The sequence below is a fragment of the Martes martes genome (genome assembly GCF_963455335.1).
Source record: "Martes martes genome assembly, chromosome: 17".
Classification (NCBI taxonomy): Eukaryota; Metazoa; Chordata; class Mammalia; order Carnivora; family Mustelidae; genus Martes; species Martes martes.
This window is the reverse complement of record NC_137905.1, coordinates 42,994,965-43,002,236: the sequence shown is the minus strand read 5'-3', so window position 1 is coordinate 43,002,236 and position 7,272 is coordinate 42,994,965. Positions and strand designations below refer to the sequence as shown.

The 7,272-nt window shown below is 40.3% G+C and overlaps 1 protein-coding gene across 1 annotated transcript in view; it reads left to right on the top strand.

The window, feature by feature from the left end:
• Positions 1 to 7,272, top strand: part of ZNF565 (zinc finger protein 565) — a 33,773-nt gene that overhangs the window by 724 nt on the left and 25,777 nt on the right. The window lies entirely within an intron of this gene.

The window sequence follows — 7,272 nt, the reverse complement described above, 5'->3', positions numbered from 1 at the left end:
TGGAGTGCTAGTGATTATGTGTGTCCCCCAAGGCCGTATGTGATTGTGATTGTGTGAGACATTTGTGGGTATTGATTCCGGAAGGCTGTGACTATATGGAAGTGACTTTGTGTGTCATGGTGGTGAGTAGAATTGAGTGACTGTCTTTTTAGTGGATTTGAGATTGTGACTGTGTATAAGAGCCTGGAGGTGTCTGTGATTATATGGTTGTATCCTTGTACATTTCAAGAGTGGATGTGTGGTTGTGGTTATGTTTGTGTGACACCGACCATTTGTGTCCCTCCAAGTGTGCCGATGTGAGGTGCATGTGACTCCAGTATACTGACCCTTGCAGAACCTGTGAAGGCTGTGGCCCTGGTCAGTGATAGGCTCAACCTTTGTGACACTGGGATTGGACATGAGGTCCAATCTTCTCTGACTTCTGTCTCCTGTGTGGAGACCAAAGTGTTCTGCTTACTCATGATTACTTTTTTTAAAAGTTTTCTCCAAGAAGATGTTGAGAGGAAAAGGAAGGAATTGCTATTGAACATCCAAAAGCTAATTTCAAGATGCATGAGTTTTTCTTCTTTCCCTGAGACATCATCTTTTTCATGATGTGCTTTTCTTTTTCTTTCTTTTTTTTTTTCCCTGAAACTTCTAGCCTAGCATCTCTTCCCCCAAAGTGACCTGGTCTCCAGTATTTTGCCATTGGAGTAAATTATTGAGAGCCCTCGAGGTGAACTGAAGGTCCATATATCCCCTGCTTCCTGCACACCCAATGTTCATTACAATTTTTTTAACTTTTCATTTTGAATTAGTTTTAGACTTAAAACTCTTGCAAATATAGAATTCCCTTATACACTTTTTTTAAGATTTTATTTTTAAGTATTCTCTACGCCCAGCATGGGGCTCGAGCTCACAAACCCAGAATCAGGAGTTGCACATTCCACTGACTGAACCAGCCAAACACCCCAGAATTCCCAAATATTCTCAATCTGCTTCCCCATTTTTCCATTTTATGGTTATGTTACCATTTTACATAATCACAGTACATGATCAAAAGCAAGAGATTAATATTGACACACTACTACTAACTAATCTACAAACTTTACTCAGATTTCATCAATGTCCCTCAGTATTGTTTTTCTGCACAAGGATCCAATCCAGGATCATATGTTGCAGTTAGTAAGTCTGCATAGTCTTCTTTGACCTGGCACCATTCTTCAGTCATTATTTGTCTTACTTGACCTTGACACTTCTAAAGAGTACTGACCATTTATCTTGTAAATTCTGCAATGTAGAATGTTCCCCAATTTGAGGCTGTCTGATGCTTCCTTATGATTAAATTCAGAGTATGCTTTTGGGACGAGAATACCCCAAAAGTGATGTGTTCTTTTTTTCTTTTTAAGATTTTATTTATTTATTTGACAGACATAGATCACAAGTAGACAGAGGCAGGCAGAGAGAGTGGGGGAAGCGGGCTCCCTGCTCAGCAGAGAGCCTGATGGGGGGTTAGATCCTAGGACCCTGAGATCATGACCTGAGCGGAAGGCAGAGGCTTAACCCACTGAGCCACCCAGGTGCCGCAAGTGGTATGTTCTTATCAGTGCATCATATCAGGAGATCCAAGAGGTCAATTTGCCTCATTACTAGTGGTAACTTTAATAACTTGATTAAGTGGTGTCTGTCCAATTTTAACACTGCAAAGTCACTATTTTTCCCATCGTAATTAACGTGTGTCTTGTAGAGAAGTACCTTAAGCTTCTCATCTTACTTCTACCTGCGAATCTTAACATTCATTGATAATTTTTGCCTGAAAATATTATTACAGGCTATTTGCCAAATGGTGATTTTTAAAATTTCCATCCTTCCTTCCAGATTTATTAAATAGGATCATACTGTTAGAACTGGTTTTCCTTCTCCCCAACTTATTTACTAAATCATTTATGTATGTATAAATTGGATTTTCTTTCTTTTTTTAGCTCTGTAGGTTACAATTCATTACTGTCACTATGTCTTTGCTCAAATTACCCCAGATCTGGCCATTGGGAGCTCCTTTAAGTTGAATCCTGTATGCTTTCAATGTGTCCCCTTTATTATTTTTTAAGATTTTATTTATTTATTTGACAGAGAGAGAAATCACAAGTAGGCAGAGAGGCAAGCAGAGAGGGGGGGTGAAGCAGGCTCCCTACTGAGCAGAGAGCCCAATGCGGGGCTTGATCTCAGGCCCCTGAGATCATGACCTGAGTGGAAGGCAGAGGCTTAATCCACTGAGCCACCCAGGTGCCCTATTATTTTTTTTAGTACTGCTATTATTTTCTGGCACCACAAGATGTTCCAAGCTGATACTGTACTTCTGTTATCCAAAACTGGGTTTGTCTCTTGGTGGGTGTCAAGCCAAAAGACAAAACCAGTCAAAGAATAGGAAAAGGAAGAGTTTTCCTTACACTAAGTAAAGGAGAACACCAGGGATTTTCCCTAAAGCAGTGTCTCCCTAAACAAAAGAATTGGGGGGGCGCCTGGGTGGCTCAGTGGGTTAAGGCCTCTGCCTTCGGCTCAGGTCATGATCTCAGGGTCCTGGGATCGAGCCCCGCGTTGGGCTCTCTGCTCAGCAGGGAGCCTGCTTCCCTTCCTCTCTCTCTGCCTGCCTCTCTGCCTACTTGTGATCTCTTTCAAATAAATAAAAATCTTTAAAAAAAAAAAAAAAAACAAAAGAATTGGGGAAGTTTTAAGCTAAGGGTGTCTATATATTAACAAAGGGGCTTGTACAATGGGGAATACAGCATGGAACACAGGCAAAAGTCATCTTAAAATGACTGTGCGTCAAAGTCATGAGGGCTGGCAAAGGATAGCATCATCAGTTGTCTGGCTCCAACTGGTCTGGTATCTGAGTGCTCAAAGGGGTTTAGATCCTACAAATAAAATTCAAGAATATACATCAGGTCAGTCTTCACTTTTGAATCAGCCCGTTGAGTTTTAGGGCTTATTTGTCATTCCTGGTATGATTAGGTTATCTCCTGGCCTGATAGTGGCCATTTGTTCTTAAATTCTTTCACAAGATGGCCAGAGGCCTAAAATGACTTTTCTTTTTCTTTTTAAGATTTTATTTATTTATTAGAGAGAGAGAGAGACCACAAGTAGGCAGAGAGGCAGGCAGAGAGAGAGGGGGAAGCAGGCTCCCCACCTGATCGAGCCTGATGCGCGGCTTGATCCCACGACCCTGAGATCATAACCCTGAGACCATGACCTGAGCCAAAGGCAGAGGGTTAACCCACTAAGCTGTCCAGGCGCCCCCTAAAATGACTTTTTTATATCAAGAAAGCTGTGTGTCTGGTTTTCCCCCGCCCAAGGACCCCTAACTTTGTGTTTACACTTTTCCAGCCCCAGTTCTGGAACATGTACATTTTCCAGGGAACACTGGCTCCTTTTAGTAGAAAATGGTATTTAGAAACCAAGATTAGATATACTCATTGCTTCTAGGTACCCTCAGCTATGAAGTTATGTATCTATACAAACACACACACACACACACACACACACACACACACACCTGTATCTACCTGTATGAATATCTATACAGATAATCCATCGTTTCATATGATTTCTCTAATTCCAGTTTAACACTGAGGGTTTATTCCAGCCTTCTCCATTTACTTTTTTTGGTAACACCTTTCTCTGACAATGAAAAAGTCAACTCTTGGGGTGCCTTCAGGTCATGATCCCAGAGGCCTGGGATTGGCCTATGTGGGCCTCCCTGCTCAGCAGGGAGTCTGCTTCTCCCTCTTTCTCTGCCCTTCCCCGCTGTTTCTCTCTCAAATAAATAAATGAAATCTAAAAAAAAAAAAAGAAAGTTGACTCTTATTAACCACAATATATTTATCTACTTGCTCAGTCCTAAGTAGAAAGTAGTTTAAGAATGCTGACCTAAAATAAGATGAAATCAGAGAGGGAGACAAACCATAAGAGCCTCCTAACTATAGGAAACAAACAGGGTTAGGTGGGTGGGAGGATGGGGTCATGGGGTGATGGGCATTAAGGAGAGCACTTGACATAATGAGTACTGGGTGTTAAATGCACTGATGAATCACTAAACTCTACCTCTGAAACTAACAATACACTATATGTTAATTAATTGATTTTAAATTTTAAAAAAATTGCCAACCTACACTCCCATACCACATACAGTTACTTTAATTTTTAGCCTTACAGTATATAGTGGAAATACAGCTTTCCCTATACCCTCCTGTATGATAATGTTACTGATTTGTGATATACATAGGTTCATTTGTTACTATTTGAATTTTATTTTGGATTTACACGCACATACATCCTGATTGATCTTAATTATTTTTTGACTATAGGAAACATTACTATGGTTCTTAAAGCCTTAATTATTTTTTTAAAGATTTATTTATTTATTTGAGAAAGAGAGAGAGAGAGCACAGACATGCAGTGGGATGGGAGGGGCAGAGAGAAAGAGAAACCTAAGCAGACTCCATGCTGAGCTAGAGCCCAACTCAGGGCTTGATCTCATAATCCTGAGATCATGACCTGAGCTGAAATCAAGAGTCAGATGCTTAACCAGCTGTGCCACCCAGGCACCCCTAAAAGGCCATAATTAGACAAAAGATCTACCCTATCACTCTTCCACCACTCCTTCTCTCCCAATCCTGTTACCCCATTCTTTCCGCACTGTTCCCACTCACTCATTGTAGGTAGCCAATTTCTTTAGTTTGTTGGGGGTTTTTATGTTTGAATATACATTAAAATATCAGAAAATTTAAACATACATAAAACTGTCCTATTTTTAAATGTACAATTCAGTGACATTAAGTATGTTTATGTTGTTGTGCAGCCATCACAATCATCCATCTCCAAAACTTTCTTCATCTTCCAAAACTAAAACTCTGCTCCCATTAAACAATAACTCCCCAGTAGCCCCTCCCTCTAGCTTCCACCTTTTGGCTACTGTGAATAATAGTGCTATGAACATTTGTTAACAAATACCTGTTCGAATTCCCGCTTTCTTTTCTTGGGGGTACGTATCCAGAAGTGGAATTGCTGGGTCACAGTTATTCTATGTTTAATTTCTTGAGGAATCACCATACACCATTTTCCACAGTTGCTAAACCATTTTACCTTCCATCCAGCAAAGGACAAAGATTCCAATTTCTCCACATCCTTGCCAACACTTGTTATACTTATATATTTATGTATTTTTTTAAGATTTTATTTATTTATTTGACAGATAGAGATCACAAGTAGGCAGAGAGGCAGGCAGAGAGAGAGGAGGAAGCAGGCTCCCTGCCGAGCAGAGAGCCCTATATGGGGCTCGATCCCAGGACCCCAGGACCATGATCTAAGCCGAAGGCAGAGGCCCCAACACACTGAGCCACGCAGGTGCCCCTATATTTATATTTTAAAGTATTTTTATGATAGCTATCCTAATAAGCATAAAGTGGTATCTCATTGTGAATTTCTTTTAAGTTTATTACTTTTTTTAAGGAATCTCTGCTCTGTTACCCCATGTGAGGCTCAAACTCACAACCCTGAGATGAGTTACACACTGCCAACTGAGCCAGGCAGGTGCCCCATATTGTGGTTTTGCTGTGCATTTGCCTAATGATTAGTGATGTTGGGGATCTTTTCATGTACTTCGCAGCCATTTGAATATCTTTGAGAAATGTCCTTTGCCTATTTTTTAATTGGGTTGTTTTTTGTTGCTGAGTTGTAGGAATTTTTTTTGTATCCTATGTATTGATCCCTTATTAGACACATGATTTACAAATACTTGTTCCCTGTCCATGGATTGTTTTTTTACTCTGTTAATAGTTTCCTTTAATGCACAAGTTTTTTAATTTTGATAAAGTCCACAACCTATTTTTTCTTTTGTTGCTTTTGCTTTCTTTGAAATATCCAAGAAATCATTAGGTTAATTAATTAAATCCAACAGGTCCATCTTCATTCTTTTACGTATAGATACCCAGTTTAACTGGTGCTATTTGTTGAAAAGTATTTGACCACGTATGTGAGGGTTTCCATTGTATGCTGTTGGTCTAGATATCTGACATGGCAGTACCACACTGTTTTGATTACTGTAGCTTTGTAATAAGTTTTTTTTTTAAGATTTTATTTATTTATTTGGCAGACAGAGATCCCAAGTAGGCATAGAGGCAGGCAGAGGGAGAGAGGGGGAAGCAGGCTTCCCGCTGAGCAGAGAGCCCAATGCAGGGCTCCATCCCAGGACCCTCAGATCATGACCTGAGCCAAATGCAGAGGCTTTAACCCTCTGAGCCACCCAGACACCCCTGTAATGTTTTGAAATCAGTGTTCTCTGTTCTGATGAACAGCGTTCTGTGTTCCAACTTTGTTCTTTTTCAAGACTGTTCCTTAAAAAAAACAAAAAAAAGTCTGTTCCATCAGATGCTGTGTGTATTTTAGGATGAATTTTTCTGTTTCTACAAAAAAAATCATTGAGTTTTGATAAGGATTGCATTAAATCTGTATATCACTTTAGGTAGTATTGGTATCTGTCTTGGTCAGCTGAGGCTGCTCAGAGTTAGGGAGGCTGGAAGTCTGAGACCAGGGTGCCAGCATAGTTGGTTTCTAGTTAGGGCTCTCTTCCTGGCTTGCACATGCCCACATTCTTGCTGTGTCTTCACAGGAAGAGAGAGAGAGAGAGAAAGCAAGCTCTCTCTAGTGCCTCTTTTTTCTTTTCTTTTTTTAAAGATTTTATTTATTTATTTGACAGAGATCACAAGTAGGCAGATAGGCAGAGAGAGAGGAGGAAGCAGGCTCCCTATTGAGCAGAGAGCCCGATGTGGGGCTCGATTCCAGGACCCCGGGATCATGACCTGAGCCGAAGGCAGAGGTTTTAACCCACTGAGCCACCCAGGCGCCCCTCTAATGTCTCTTTTCATAGGAATACTAATAGTATTGTATCAGGACCCCACCCTTATAACCTCATTTAATCTTAATTACTTCCACAATGGTCCTGTCTTCAAATACAGTGACAGTAGGTGTTCTGACTTCAACATAGGAATTTGTCTTGCAGTCCTTGGGCAACAGGATATCTTATCATTTATGTCTTCTTCCATTTCTTTCAGCAGTGCTTAGTAGTTTTCAGTGTGTAAGTCATTTGCTTCCTTGGTTAAGTTTAGTCCGAAGTATATTGTTCTTTTTGATACTGTCATAAGTGGAATTGTTTTCTTAATTTCCTTTTCAGATACTTCATTATTACTGTGTAGAAATGCAACTGATTCTTGTGAGTTGACTTTGTAGCCTGCAATTTTG